Source organism: Giraffa tippelskirchi, chromosome 9 (assembly GCF_054371585.1).
Source record: "Giraffa tippelskirchi isolate mGirTip1 chromosome 9, T2T-mGirTip1v1.2.pri, whole genome shotgun sequence".
Taxonomy (NCBI): Eukaryota; Metazoa; Chordata; class Mammalia; order Artiodactyla; family Giraffidae; genus Giraffa; species Giraffa tippelskirchi.
Window position 1 is genome coordinate 34,238,435 of NC_137283.1, and position 14,043 is coordinate 34,252,477.

General features: G+C 40.9%; 1 protein-coding gene and 1 long non-coding RNA gene across 21 annotated transcripts in view; both read left to right on the forward strand.

Moving 5' to 3' along the window:
• The window catches only part of MAGI1 (membrane associated guanylate kinase, WW and PDZ domain containing 1), a 635,735-nt gene that overhangs the window by 287,548 nt on the left and 334,144 nt on the right, over window positions 1-14,043 (forward strand). The window lies entirely within an intron of this gene.
• LOC145520951 (uncharacterized) lies at window positions 2,199-5,738 on the forward strand. Its single transcript, XR_014064944.1, has 2 exons — window positions 2,199-3,854; window positions 3,907-5,738. It is a non-coding gene; the product is annotated as an uncharacterized LOC145520951 (long non-coding RNA).

Here is a 14,043-nt window from a genome sequence, read left to right on the forward strand (position 1 = left end):
ACAAATGTGCTTTTTACAGAGCCTGGTTGGGACAGAGGAAAGCTGTAATACCTGTATTGTTTTTGTAAAGATCTGCAATGTTCAGGGTAATTAAACCTGTCTGTGCAGGCTTCTAATTGCCCCTGCCTCGCTTGGAATATCAGATTGCTTTGTTTGTAATGATAGTCTGCCTGCAAGCGATGGACTTTTTAAAATATATATGTTCACAGGTACACCTAGCAGATTCTCACTTTTTCTAATCCAGAAAACATGCTAATTTTCACACAAAGCTGTCTGAAGCTCACGCTGCATCTCAGTGAAGATGAAATACTTGAGGCTCTAATGAGGTCCTCCTCTGCGATTAAGATTTCATTGCTCTCACTTTAGCATAAGTTCTTACCGAAACGGTGATTATGATGTGCATTTTACATGTCAGAAATGTATCATCTTTCGTCGTTGTTGTTGCTGATTTCCTGAGATTAATGAGGGAGCACTACTTAAAGAGGAGGTGTGTGTTCAAGAGGCGTAGATGCCAGCCTGTCTTGAATGGTGGCACAAGTTACATCTGCGGAATCCAGTCGCCATCCTGGGGGACCCTGTGAGCAGGAGAAAGGCCTTGGCAGAATGATTTAGGAAAGTATAAAGAAGTCCTGAGACCTTGAGTAGTTTCCACAACCAGAGGTACCAAGATAAGACTCTCTGCTCTTGTCTCTGCCATCTGGAGCGTCTGCTTTCTTCTTGAGCTACCTTGGGGTAGGGGAATGTCAGATGGAGACATTCTGTGTGAAAACCCCAGTAGTGAACTTTTGATGAGGTAGCTCCTTTTTTCTCCCATACATCCACGCATTTTCCTCACTACAGTGTATCCACAGTGTCTTGGGATTTCACTGCTAGCCATAGGGCCATCATTTTCTCATTCATGTATTAACAGTAATGTCATAGGTGAATATGAATTCATATGAAACAGTGTTCACAGTATTTGTTTAGGTGGTAGAAACAAAGTTACAAAATAGCACATAATGTTCCATCGTTTATTAAAAGTAATCTGTATAGTCAATATAGGGCTTCCCAGATGGCTCAGTGATAAAGAATCCACCTGCCAGGGCAGGAGAGGAGGGATTGGGAAGATCCTCTGGAGGAGGAAATGGTAATACACTCCAGTATTCTTGCCTGGGAAATCCCATGGACAGAGGCCCCTGAAGGGCTACAGTCGTTGGGGTCACAAAAGAGTCGGACATGGATGAGCACATGCACAATGGATATAGTCAATATAGTATAATACAGAAATCTATACAGTAAATATGGCATAATATCCATACAATAAATGTAGTATATTATCTATGCTTTACAAAAATGAAGTTGTATATAGTAATATATATGGACTGTATGTGTGCATGCTTGCTAAGTCACTTCAGTCATGTCCAGTTCTGCAACACTGTGGACCGTAGCCCACCAGGGTCCTCAGTTGATGGGATTCTCCAGGCAAGAATACTGGAGTGGGTTACCATGAGGATCTTGCCAACCCAGGTATCAAACCCAGGTCTCCTGCATTGGCAGGTGAGTTCTTTACCACTAGTGCCACCTGGGAAGTCCATATGTACTATGTATGTGTGTATGCATTCTGTGTAGTTCATATGTGTTTGTATAAAGGCACACATGTATGTACAGTTTGAACAAATCTAAATCAGTATGTTTATATTGATTATCTTTGTGTGGACAGACTACTGCTTGTAGATTTCTTTGTATTTGTATCTTCTGGTGTTTTGCAATGAATATATAATTTTTTGGTTTAGATGTTATTTTTTGAAAGGGCATTTACTATGTGCCCTTTTGTTTATAGGGCTGGTGCTGCTGGCTGGAAATTCTGGAAGACAGCTCATAGGATGGGGTGAGGAGCAGAAAGAGGGCAGGGTGGAGTTGGCAAGGACTCTTAGTGAATTTTGAAAGGAAGGAATGATGGAAGGGAATAAGGAAGGAAAGGAAGAAATGAGAAATGAAGGAAGAAAAAGTACTGTGTTCTAGTTTGAAAGGAAGGTACACATCTGTAAAGGATGCTTAGTGATGCTTGACTTGGGAAGCATGAGTCCAACCATGACAAATATATTGTTCATGGAAGATTCATATGAAAAAAGAGGATTTTATTCATCTTACTTTTATGTTGCTCTCCTTAGTGTTTTATCAACTTCTAGCTTCACACTCTCATGTTTGTATGTGAATCCTATAATAATTTGACTTCAGTTATGCTCAGAAATCTATATCATCCTTGATCACAGGCTACTTTTGACTATTTATGCAAGAGTTATGAAAAGGTAAGGAAATTTTAAGGCAGGGCATATGACCAGTGCTTAACTAAAGTGAACCACTTATGCTTTGCAGATAAAAGAAGTGTGAGAGAAGAGGTCAGTTTGAAAAGATAAAGCAAATACTCACCATTGCCACGTTTGGGCTGGGTCACTAAGGTTATTTCCCTTTCTCCTGTCTGTTGCTGTTACTGATCAAAAATTAGTTCGTCTTTGTCTTGGTCTAGAAACATGTACTGTGAAGAGAATTGCATCAAGTTCTGAAACTAATCCTTTTTTCATCATCTTAAGAAGTTATCTTTTAGATCCAGCCACAGTGCTTCTGGCAGTTTTGCAGAGTTTACTGCTACTGTGAGAGTGCCCAGTCATAGCATTCTTAAAAAGAAAGTCTTCTTGACTAAATTGTGTCATGTTAACCTGAGACAACACAGCCTGCCAATTGTATGTCATTTTGACCCTTCAGAAACACTTTGATGGAGAGCTAGGGACAATTCAGAGGCCCAAGGAGAGATGTGGAGCCATCAGATTCCTGTTCATGGAAGATGTTGTTAGTGGTTATAAAACCCTCCAGAATCACTCTTGATCCACTTGATTAGACAGACTCTACCTCAGCAGACATTGAAAATTCTTTCTTTCTTACGTTGTTTCCTTTTGATGGTCATCTTCTGCTACTGCATAATGGTTTATGTGGAGCTGGAGCTGGCTCAGCCCTTTTGGGCCTAGGGGAGGGCATGTGACTAAGCTTGGCCAGTCAGAATAGTACTCCATCCTCACAGCCGCTGAGATTAATTTACGTTGATGTTGTTCAGTCACTTAGTCACGTCCGACTTTGCAACCCTGTGGACTGCAGCATGCCAGGCTTCCGTGTCCTTCATTATCTCTAGGAGTTTGCTCAAACTCACATCCATTGAGTCAATGATGCCATTCAACCATCTCATCCTCTGTCGTCCCCTTCTCCTCCTACCCTCAATCTTTCCCAGCATCAGGATCTTTTCCAGTGAGTCAGCTCTTGACATCAGGTGGTCATATTATTGGAGCTTCAGTTTCAGCATCAGTCCTTCCAATGAATATTCAGGATTGATTTCCTTTAATCCTGGTTTGATCTGCTTGCTGTCCAAGGGACTCTCAAGAGTTTAGGAGTTTGCCAGACCCATCAAAGAAGGGATTTTTGAGGTTGAAAGCTGTGGGCTTGAAGCTATATGCAGCCACTTTGCTACCAGGTGGGGAGATCTTACCTAAGAAGAAAACTAAACAAAGCCAAGACATATAGAGAAATGTGTCAGTATAATGTTAAGACAGAGCACCGTCTTGACATTTTGGACTGGGTGATTCTTTGTTGAAGGGGGCTCTGTTATACCTTATAGGATTTTTATTACCATGCTTGACCTCTACCCAGCAGATGCCAATTGCACAACCCCTGAACTTTAGGTTTGATAACTGGACATGTTTCCAGGTTTTGCCAAATGTCCTCTGAAGGACAAAATTGTCTCTAGGTGAAAACTACTGGTTGAAGCAACTGGGTCTAATAGGGGTTGGAGAGAACTCTTGAACTTTTTGGTTGTTTGTACTATATCAGTTTTCTGTTGCTACTGTCTATATGACCCTGTTTCTGTCTTCACTATATCAGTTTTCTGTTGCTACTGTCTATATGACCCTGTTTCTGTCTTCATATCTGTGACTAAAGCCAGAAAAGATTCTTCTCTTTTAAGGAGTCATGTGATTAGATTGGCCCATCCAGGTAATCCAGAATAGTCTCCCCATATTGGTCCTTAATTTCATCTGCTAAGTCATTTTGCCATGTAAGGTGACGTATTCATAAGTTCAGGGAGTTGGGGTGGACATTTTTCTGCTTCCTGGGTGGACTGATAAATTTCTTTTTTGCTTTTGATTGACGTCAGTGACTACAGCCAAAAATTAACAGTTAGATGTTTGAGATCTAGTATTGGAAACCTCTTTTTAATCATGGTACAGTTTATAGACTCAGTTCTTTTAAACTCCCAGCACCTAACACAAAGCCTGTTACACAGTGGGCCCTCCCTTTGGAGTCAGTAAATGTGAGATTATTCTTTCCATTCATCTTGGGTGCCATGAAGAAGAGTTACTAGAAACTTTACCACATGAATTGTTAGACAGGATTCTGGGAGAGAAAATGAAGAGAAAGGAAGTAAACATTCCCTGCAAAGAGAAGCAATTAAGTGATTTTAAAGAGCTGGGATTTCAGAGGCAGGTAGCAAAGAACGAATTGCAGTTCCCCACTGTTCCTACCACTCTGTGAAATAAGATAGTCAGTCTTCATGTTAGCCTAATTGCTGCTCTTCCTTCCCTTCATTTTTTGTGCCTTGCGCATTGAGGTAAGTGACTGATAAATCAACCCTGGGTGAATACGAATTTATTACTTTTATTTTCCTTCTCAAAACAGTTTCTCAAAATGAAATATATTTATGTTCTCAGCTCTGTGTCCTGGAGTCTGTGCGTTTTCTAACAGGGAGATTGCACGCATCCCTTTGGAATTACCATTTACCAGCCTGGAGCACATCCGGTGATCCTTTCAGAGCCTACCATGTCCTCAGAGACTCTCCTAGCTTCTCAGGTTGGTCCCGTCTCTGATGTAGTGCCTCACTCCACAAGAGATGGTGTCTGGTACATCAGCCCCCAAGGTGACGACCAGGGATGCCTTTCATTTAAAGCAATCCAAGGTAGCCTGACTGCTTTAGTAGAGCAAGTGCTCTCTTGGAGGCTAATTTTTTGTTTTCAAAGGCCTCCAGGAACAGAGAGACCTGAATCTCACATCCCTTGACTTATGACAGGGAACAGGGAACTTTTTGAAAACTCGATTCTCATGAACTGCTTCCAGCACCTCTGGTTGTTCAAAGGACAGCTGATATGGGAGTGTCCTGGCCTTACGGTGCTCAATTTGTAAATCCCAAACAGAATGAATTTAACAACCTAAACTCTTCCTGATTTTTTACTTCAGCAGAAAACCTTGGTTATAAAATGCAGTGTTTTCCTATAATGAGTGTGCATAAATATTTCATTGATGCAATTATCTTTGACATGAAATAATTCTGCAGCTTGGCTAGTGCCTGGGAGAAATGATCAACTTCCTTCCCCTGAGTGATTTCTTTTTAAATAAACAAAATGTGTGTCTGAAACGGTGGTTCATGTGTGTACGTGTCTCTTTGTACCTGACGTTTCCTTCCCTGGAATGTGCATGTGACTTCGAGGAGGAAGTTGTAATGAGATAGGAAAGCAGTGGGTTTTGTTTTTGTTGTTTTGTTTTTGGCAGTCACAGTGAAGTAGACAACGGCTGGTCCAGTTGCAGTTTCCAGATTCCCAGCAGTATCCTCATTTGAAAATGCATTTCAGATTCTGAGCTTTTGCCATATATAATAAAAGTTAGTGAATTCAACTTACACCTTTGCACTTAAAAATAAAATGTTTTGGAGAGAAGAAAGAAAATACAGTAATAAGAGTCTAAGAAAAGCTTCTGACCCTTCAAAAATAATAACTGCTGCCTGTCCATTTTTAACTTTTACTTGAGATAGAGGAAATTGCTACACACTATTTTTACCATCTGATAAAAGTGATATGCCCTTTTGCTGATTAAAACTTACTTGTCTAAGTTCATTTTTCTTCCTAGATAGATCTCCATTTGAGAGCAAATCTATGTGCTTTACCTCATTTGCAAATTTGCCACCTTTGTTTTTATGATTCTTTGGTGTTCCCTCTCACTGTCTTTTGTCATAACTTCATCACTGTACTATACGCTGATTCTAAAGTTGTGTCTGTATAGGGCCTTTGGTCTTTCTGACTTGCTAGAGGAAAAAAAAAATCATATAATAGTTCTCTAGTGATGAGGAATAGAAGAAACCCCTGCTTAGTGGTGGTGGGAGAAGAAATTGGAGGTGATTTAGACTGGTGCTGTGTGATGTGTATATATTTTGTGATGATACCTGAAAACCATCATTAAGAGAGTCTGCTGTGTCAGGGAGGAAGTGACTGAGGACTTATCTGTAGAAAACTAAGTTAAAGGTCACTGGTGATTTTGGAAGGATGCTATCAGGATTGGAGATTCTACCCTGCATATGAACTAGAATCACCTATACTGGTATCATGCATGCTTCCAGAAAACATAAGGCTCCTGGGTCCGATAAAAGACTTAATCAGTCACAGCACAACAGGCAACAAGAGCATCACATATGTATCAGCTCCCCACATCCCATGCAGGCGATGTGAAGGGGCCTCGGGGAATACTGTGTGCACTGGGTTTGCTGCAAAGCCAAGGAATTGGGAGCTTGGGGGACCCACCTCTTTTATGCAAACGTGCTTTTTGCTCTGGAAGTAGACAAGACTTTTCCCCTCAAGATTGCTCTCTGCAGACACAGACCTGTCGGTGGCCTTGGCAAAGAGTGGTCAGGACTTAGCATTCTTTGCTGGGACACTCAGGGCTCATGGCCTGTGGTGGAATGGTACTCCCAAGGTACTTTGATGTGTCATTTTAATCATACAACTAGCTGCCATTTACTGAGCATCATTGTGCTCCAAGCATAGCATATGTACTCAGTGTAATTAAATTTGCACCCTTGTGACACCAGTGCAGTGTATGACTGTTTACAGATAGGCAAACGCACATGTAAAGAGTTGAAACAGCATTACCTGCACTAAGGTGAAACTGTTATTTTGTTTCAACTTCTTATATGTCTCTTTCTTGACTCTTATCACAACATGTCCTTTCCTTTAAATGTTTTTCTCTGTCTTCACTGCTAGAATGAAAGCTCCTTAATGTCAAGGATTTCATCTCATTCACCTTTGTTTTCCCTGCAGCTAGATTATGTGCCTAGTGGTGTGTTAGGCATGGGTAGATCTTTCTGGAGTACGTCTGTTTTGTATCCCAAGGGTTTTCTCAAAGCTACTGTGACCTAGTAGATATCTCAGATATTTGTTGAATGAATATATAAATGAGCAAATGGACTTGCCCAGCTACTTAGTAATGGAGTCAGGACTGGAAATGAGGTCTTTCTGACTCGGAGTTAATTATTATTAGTCTCTGCCCTTCTCAGTTAGTGGTGGAATCAGCCTGATGCACAAACATCCTTGGTTCTGTATCACTTGTTTTAGTAGTTCCCACAAGGTAGGCAGTTAAGTGTAATTTTGGAAGTCAGTTACAAACTAGTTTCATTTGTTTTTATTTTTGGAATCTCTTTTGTAGCTTCATAGGGAGAAAACAATGGGAGAAAGCAATAGGTGCCTCTCAGAATCTGAAATAACCATTTTTACTTAAATGCGAGCTTCTCCTTCCAGAGCTTTCTGTGAGTGATAGCATAGAGGATTTGACCAAGAATTTCGAGCTTCTTCCTGGGCTGGTTTCCATGGTAATGGTTGCAGCTTTGATTGGGCTGGGACCGCAGAGAGAGGGGGCAGCAGACAGGGTGAGGTTGCATCATGAGGTATCCCAAATCCTTATGACCACAAATAGTATGGTCTGCAACCAATGACACTGGGCAGCAACTGGCTCATAATGTTTGAGGAATGGGTTCTGAAAAGCTGTTTTTGTCTGTGAAAGAGGGGTCTGCCTGTATTCAGGGTCAAGACTTCACAATAGGATTACTTTCCTAACTATGATTTGCCTAAATACATAGTAAGTTGGAGATTTTCCTGTGAGGGAATAAAGGTAGAATGGTGCTCTTGTGGTAAGGTTCCCAGAGGCATCCCAAAGCACTATGGACAAAATTTATAGGAATATGTCAGAAAGAATTTCATTGAGAACATATTTAAAGAGTGCTGTTTGAATAATCTCTTGCTCCATAACCTTTCCAAAACAACACAGTTTAGCATAACAACTTTATGTTATCTGCCCTGGTTTGGGGGGTTGTTCTTGTTCTGGTCTCTTGTGTGGCTGCAGTTCAGATGGGAACTGCAGCTGTTTTCATCCTGGGGGTTCCTAATTCATGTTCTGGCTGATGCTGGCTCATAGTTGGGACCTCACCTTGAACTGTCAGCCAGCACATGTGCTAGTGGTCTCTCTACCTGCCCTGGTTTCATCACACTGTGGTGACTGGGGTGCAAGAGTGGGTGTCCAGGAGAAAGGAACTGGAAGTCTCTTAAGCCCTCAGCCTGAAAACTGGCACAACATTGCTTCTACCATATTCTGCATGGTCATGTTGTCCAAAAGCCCCCATTAAAGGGGAGGAGACATAGACTCTACCTGTCAATGGAAAAAGTGTGAAAAAAATGTTTAGGTTGTCTTTTAAGCCATCACAAGTGGCAGCTCTATCCTCTTGCTGTCCTTCTGAAGTTTGTAGATGAATTTAGACACTACTAAGTACTCTTCCCAGGTAGTGCTAGTAGTGAAAAACCTTCCTACTGGTATAGGATCATAAGAGACCAGAATTTGATCCCTGGGTCAGGCAGATGCCCTGCAGGAAGAAATGGCTACCTGCTACAATATTCTTGCCTGGAGAATCCCATGGACAGAGGAGCCTGGTGGGCTACAGTCCATGGGGTCACAAAGAGTCAGATGCATCTGAAGCGACTTAGTACATAAGCACTCTTAAAATGTAAGGGGAGACATGATACTCAAAATCAAGGATCTTCTAAACTTACCCATTTTAAGCCTATGTTTTTCCAATTATGGACTTCCCTGATGACTCAGATGGTAAAGAATCTGCCTGCAATGCAGGAGACCCAGGTTCAATCCCTGCATCAGGAAGATCCCCTAGAGAAGGGATTGGCCACCCACTCCAATATTCTTACCTGGAGAATCCCATGGATAGAGGAGCCTGGAGAGCTATAGTCCATGGAGTCACAAAGAGTTGGACAAGACCAAGCAACTAACGTTTTCACTTTTTCAGTTATGCCTAAACTGTCTCCCTCCTGTAGTATTTTGCTTTTCTAAATCAACTCTAAGGGATTGTGAAGTCTTTGGGAATAACTTCTTTGGTTCAGTTCCATCGCTCAGTTGTGTCTGACTCTGCGACCACATGGACTGCAGCACACCAGGCTTCCATGTTCATCACCAACTCCCAGAGCTTGCTCAAACTCATGTCCATTGAGCTGGACAACCATCTCATCCTCTGTTGTCCCCTTCTCTTCCTGTCTTCAGTCTTGCCCAGCATCAGGGTCTTTTCCGATGAGTCAGTTCTTTGCATCAGGTGGCCAAAGTATTGGAGCTTCAGCTTCAGCATCAGCCCTTCCAATGAATATTAGGTGATCTCCAAAAGAGTACTTTCAAAAGTCAAAAACTTAGACTTCTGTATTCTTCTATGTTCACTCTTTTCTCCTTGAGTAGGCTCTTTGGAGGACCTTTGGCCATAAGGTCACTGATTTTTGAGACAGTTATTCCTCATAACTTACAGCACACCAGACACTTCTAGGCATATCAAGCATGCTCTGATTTACACCAGTTATAGTTTGCATTTCAATTAATACAGAAGCTGGTGTCATAAGTAAATTAGAGCTACTGATTTTCTTTTCAAATTGCTTGACAAAAGCATGTCTTGAATTTTTAACCTGTTACATATAACACATAAAGTGAGCACTTTTATCTGTTGATGGAGGTGACAGAATTGGATGTCAGCTTGCTTAAACACAACTCTGATGGATAAGAAACAGAAAGGAAGGTATTAAATGTATCTTGTCTTGCAGGAAGCTTGTGTTAGCAAAAAAATGCTGATGTCCTTGCTTTGTCTGTAATTTCACATCTTCGTTTTCCCAAACCTCAACCCTGATGTTTCTGAAAGAGATTTAAATATTTTGTCCTCCAATCTGTTTTTTTTCAGCAGTTCTTAAAAGTGAAGGGAAGCTTCAGAAGTATTAACAGAGGTGGTTGAATCAACTCACTTTTAAAGGCAAAGTCTTGGCAAAAGACACAGCCTCAAAGATGAATTTTCTCAAAACTTTTGAGGACTCTATAATCCGATGTGCTAAGTGTTGGACTGGAAACAAAGAGACAGAGGGTTTTCATTTCTGATGTGTCACAAACCACCTCTACCTTGGAAATTGGTTTAAGAAATGTGTCAGGCTGCACATATTTCTTTCCTCAACTCTTTTTATACTTGTAAAAAACTGAGTGATAGTGATGTGAATATAGAGCACATTTCTGTCACACAAAAGGGAACAGAGATCTCTTTTATTTATCATATATGTGTATCCATCCATCTTTATTGGAAACAGACTAGTTTTAAACTAGTTTCTACCCTGCAGAAGCTGGGGTGTGGGGTCTGTCCCATTTTCTGGAGCCTAGTTAAATTAGAACAATTTGTTAACTCATATGGAACCTCAGATTTCCCCCTCTGAGCCACAGAGCTAGTGTAGAACGGGGAGAATATAATAGGATGAGAGTGGGAAATTACTCTTCGATTCTTGGCTGGATTTCTCCTTTTATGAGCTACCTTAGCAGTAGGTGGGGTGAGAGAAAATAAGGGAAATGCTAACTGATATGAACGCAAGGTCTCAGAAAGCTGTCAGAAGACGTGGAATGTTATCTTCTGTCTGTTCTTTCTCCTTTTTCCTTCCTCTTCTTTTTCTTTCTTTTTGTTGGTCATACCATATGGCATGTGGGATCTTAGTTCCCCGACCAGGAATTGAACTCACTCCTTCTGCAGTGGAAATGCGACAGCCTGACCACTGGACTGCCAGGAAATGCCCCCTCCTCCTCTTCTTTCTTCTTTAGCCTTCTCTCCCACCCCCATGCATCAACTCTTCTCTCCTCCTGTCTTGTTTTCTCTATTTACCTTCCTTTTTTTCCTCTTCCCGCCACGACCAGTAAGACAGTTGCCCATCTTAGTATTTACTTAAACCCTAGTTAGAAGAAATAAATGATTGAAACCTTCTTCCCAAATACTTTTTTAAGAAAATAAAGCTTTTCTGGATTAAGGAGAAAATGGCATCTCTCAGCTTTTCCCTCTTTCTGCTCCACCTATGATCAAGCTCTTTCCCCCATGGCTGCTCTTCTGACCAAATTCCCTTTTTCTCCACAGGGACAGAGAACTCTGCCCAGACTCCTTAGTCTTCATTTCAAGTGGCCACAGGATCCTTATCCCAGCAGACGCTGTCATTCCTCCTCTCCTAGGTCTCACTATCTTCTCTTAATTGTTCTTTTATTTTTTTAAAGTCTCCACATTTAAATGGGCTCACTATTAATATTATTTTAAGGTAGAGGGAAAACCAGGTTGAGTCTCATCTATAAATGGTTGGAGCAGTCTTGGAGCTCATATTGAAAGTTTAGATGCGGGAGAATCATGGATCTTGTTAGGCTAGTTCTAAAGATTATTTTTCAACTTACAGAAAGTGGGTTGAATTTGTAGGGTTGGTTACTTTGGTCAATAGGTCGTATGTAGAAGGACGTCCAACTTCATTCTTTTTGAGGATGAAATGCTTTTTTAGTATGTGTACATTGATGCTCTATCTAATGATGCGTAACTCTTTGTACCTATGCAGTTGTATATTCACACAGACACAGCCTCAGGTTGGACTGGCATTGTCATAACTTTGGGTTTGACAGGCCTTCTAATTGTCAGTATTTTATTGATCACTTTTCCTCTGGTTCAACTACTGATGTAGTTTAAAGGCTTTACTGAGAAAGAAACTTGAGAGGGAAGTTTTGATACCCCTGACTGGCAAAACATCTTTTATCTCTGTGGCTTAATAACTCTCTCTTCTCCACAGGTGCCTTTGCCTTCTTGATTGCATATTTTGATTATTTACAAAGTGCTTCCGTGTGGCATAGCATCAAACCTGAAGCATATGAGTCATGAAATATTTAATTTGTAAGTGTGAAATGTCAGGTTTAGTTTGAAAGTTACACCTTAGGAGCCTTGCTAATCAGCACTGAAGAAATGTTTCCTACATCTAAGGTTTGGTCAGACTTTGGGGATAGAAGTTCCTATACTATCTACAGTAACTGTGGCATACACATTCATGTTTGATCAATGAGCTGTCATCTCTCTAAGTTCTTTGCCAAGGCTTTAGTTTATCCTTCTGCCTCCCGAAACAGTGGCTCACTGGACATGATGGATGAAACCCACAGGTAGGTTTGGTATGGAAATTTTTTATGTTTCCCAAAGATGGAATTATAGGGCTGGATTTAAAGCAAATTGAGCATCCTAAATAAATGTCTTGAGTGTCTTCCTGCTGAAATGAGAATAAGATGCAGAAACTTATTACCATGGCCAACCAAGCCCTGTGGTGTCTGGCCCCTCCCTGCTTTTTTAGTTCCATCCCATGCTACCCAGCCCTGTTTTCATTTGTCTGAAATCAACAGAAATGCCATAGTGCTGTCATAATCACTGTGTCTTAGAGTGTTTGCATTTCCATATCTTCTTTCTGAATCTCTCCCTTCTCCTCCCATGCTTGCGAGCGTGTGTGCTAGGTTTCTTCAGTTGTGTCTGACCTTTGCAATGCTATGGACTGTAGCCTACCAGGCTCCTCTGTCCTTGGGATTCTGCAGGCCGGAATACTGGAGTGGGTTGCCACGCCCTCCTCCAGGGGATCTTCCCGACCCAGGGATTGAACCCTGCTCTCTTGTGTCTCCTGTGTTGGCAGGCAAGTTCTTTACCACTTCTGCCACCTGGGAAACCCTCCTCATCTTTTACTCCAGTCAGGAGCATCCTGGGTTTCCTCCCAACATCCCAAGCTTCCCTATGCCCTTTTTATTTGTCAGATTCTATTGTAGTGTTATCTGTCTCCCAGCTCATTGAAACAGGGGACCTTGGCTCATTTTTAACAGTTTTCCCATGTGTTGCCTTGTGGTTCGTACCTAGGATATGCTTAATCTACACTTGTTGAACCAGTGAGTGGAGTTATAAACAGAGAGGATGAGGGAAGAATTTGTTAACTTGTGGACTTAGACTAAGTTTATGCTAAAAATCCAGTTCCTCTACAGAAGTATATTGCAGGTAAGGAAATGATCTTTCTGCTATAAGAGTTTTCCTTCGTTAATAAAATTATCAGTACTAACTTCTTGTTTGATTCTGTAATGTGAGGACAGATGCTCTGAAACCTGAAGAATGTTGGAACTTTTGTTCCATGGCATTGAACTTAAAGATCAATAGTTATTTAATTTTAAAATTAACTTTTTCATATGGAAGTAATCTTTGAAATGGGATGAGTGAAGGTCTAATCATCGAGTGGAGTGTGAAGATGTTCATGATCAGTTATAATTCAGAGACTTATAGCCATAAATTGCTTTTTAAGAATTGGGTGTATAATTAGTCTTGCTTCTCTTAGGGGTCTAGTTAGAATTTCAGTAAATTCCTAGAGAACCTCATAGATGGCCGTGGTTTGCCACTGAATGCTAACCACTTTCTGAAACTTCACAGGGCAGAAAAAATACTCAGTTAAGCTAGCACGCTCAATTTTTTTTTTAATTAGCTAGAATAACACTTTATTATACAAATGTAAGCTTAGAAAATTTCTCTTACTTCAAATGAACCTTGATACGAGTATAGCTTGACTTAACACCATGAAAATGAGAGTTTTTATAAAATCTTCCAAAATTCTCTGCATCAGTGTCCTATCTAGTATTTGTATGAAAGTAATATGTGATAAATTGTGACTGATCCTTCACATCAGCGAAGTTCTCCAAAAATTCAGCCAGGCAGAGCCATTTTTAATTGATTGGGGATTTGGGAAAGCCACTAAGGAGTTTGTGCAGCAGTAGAAAGCCGTATTTTGAGTCTAGAAGGAAAGTAGGGATTAATTGGGAGAGCAGGTAAATATGAGACATACCTCACAGGGCACATCTATTGCAGAATGGAATGAGATG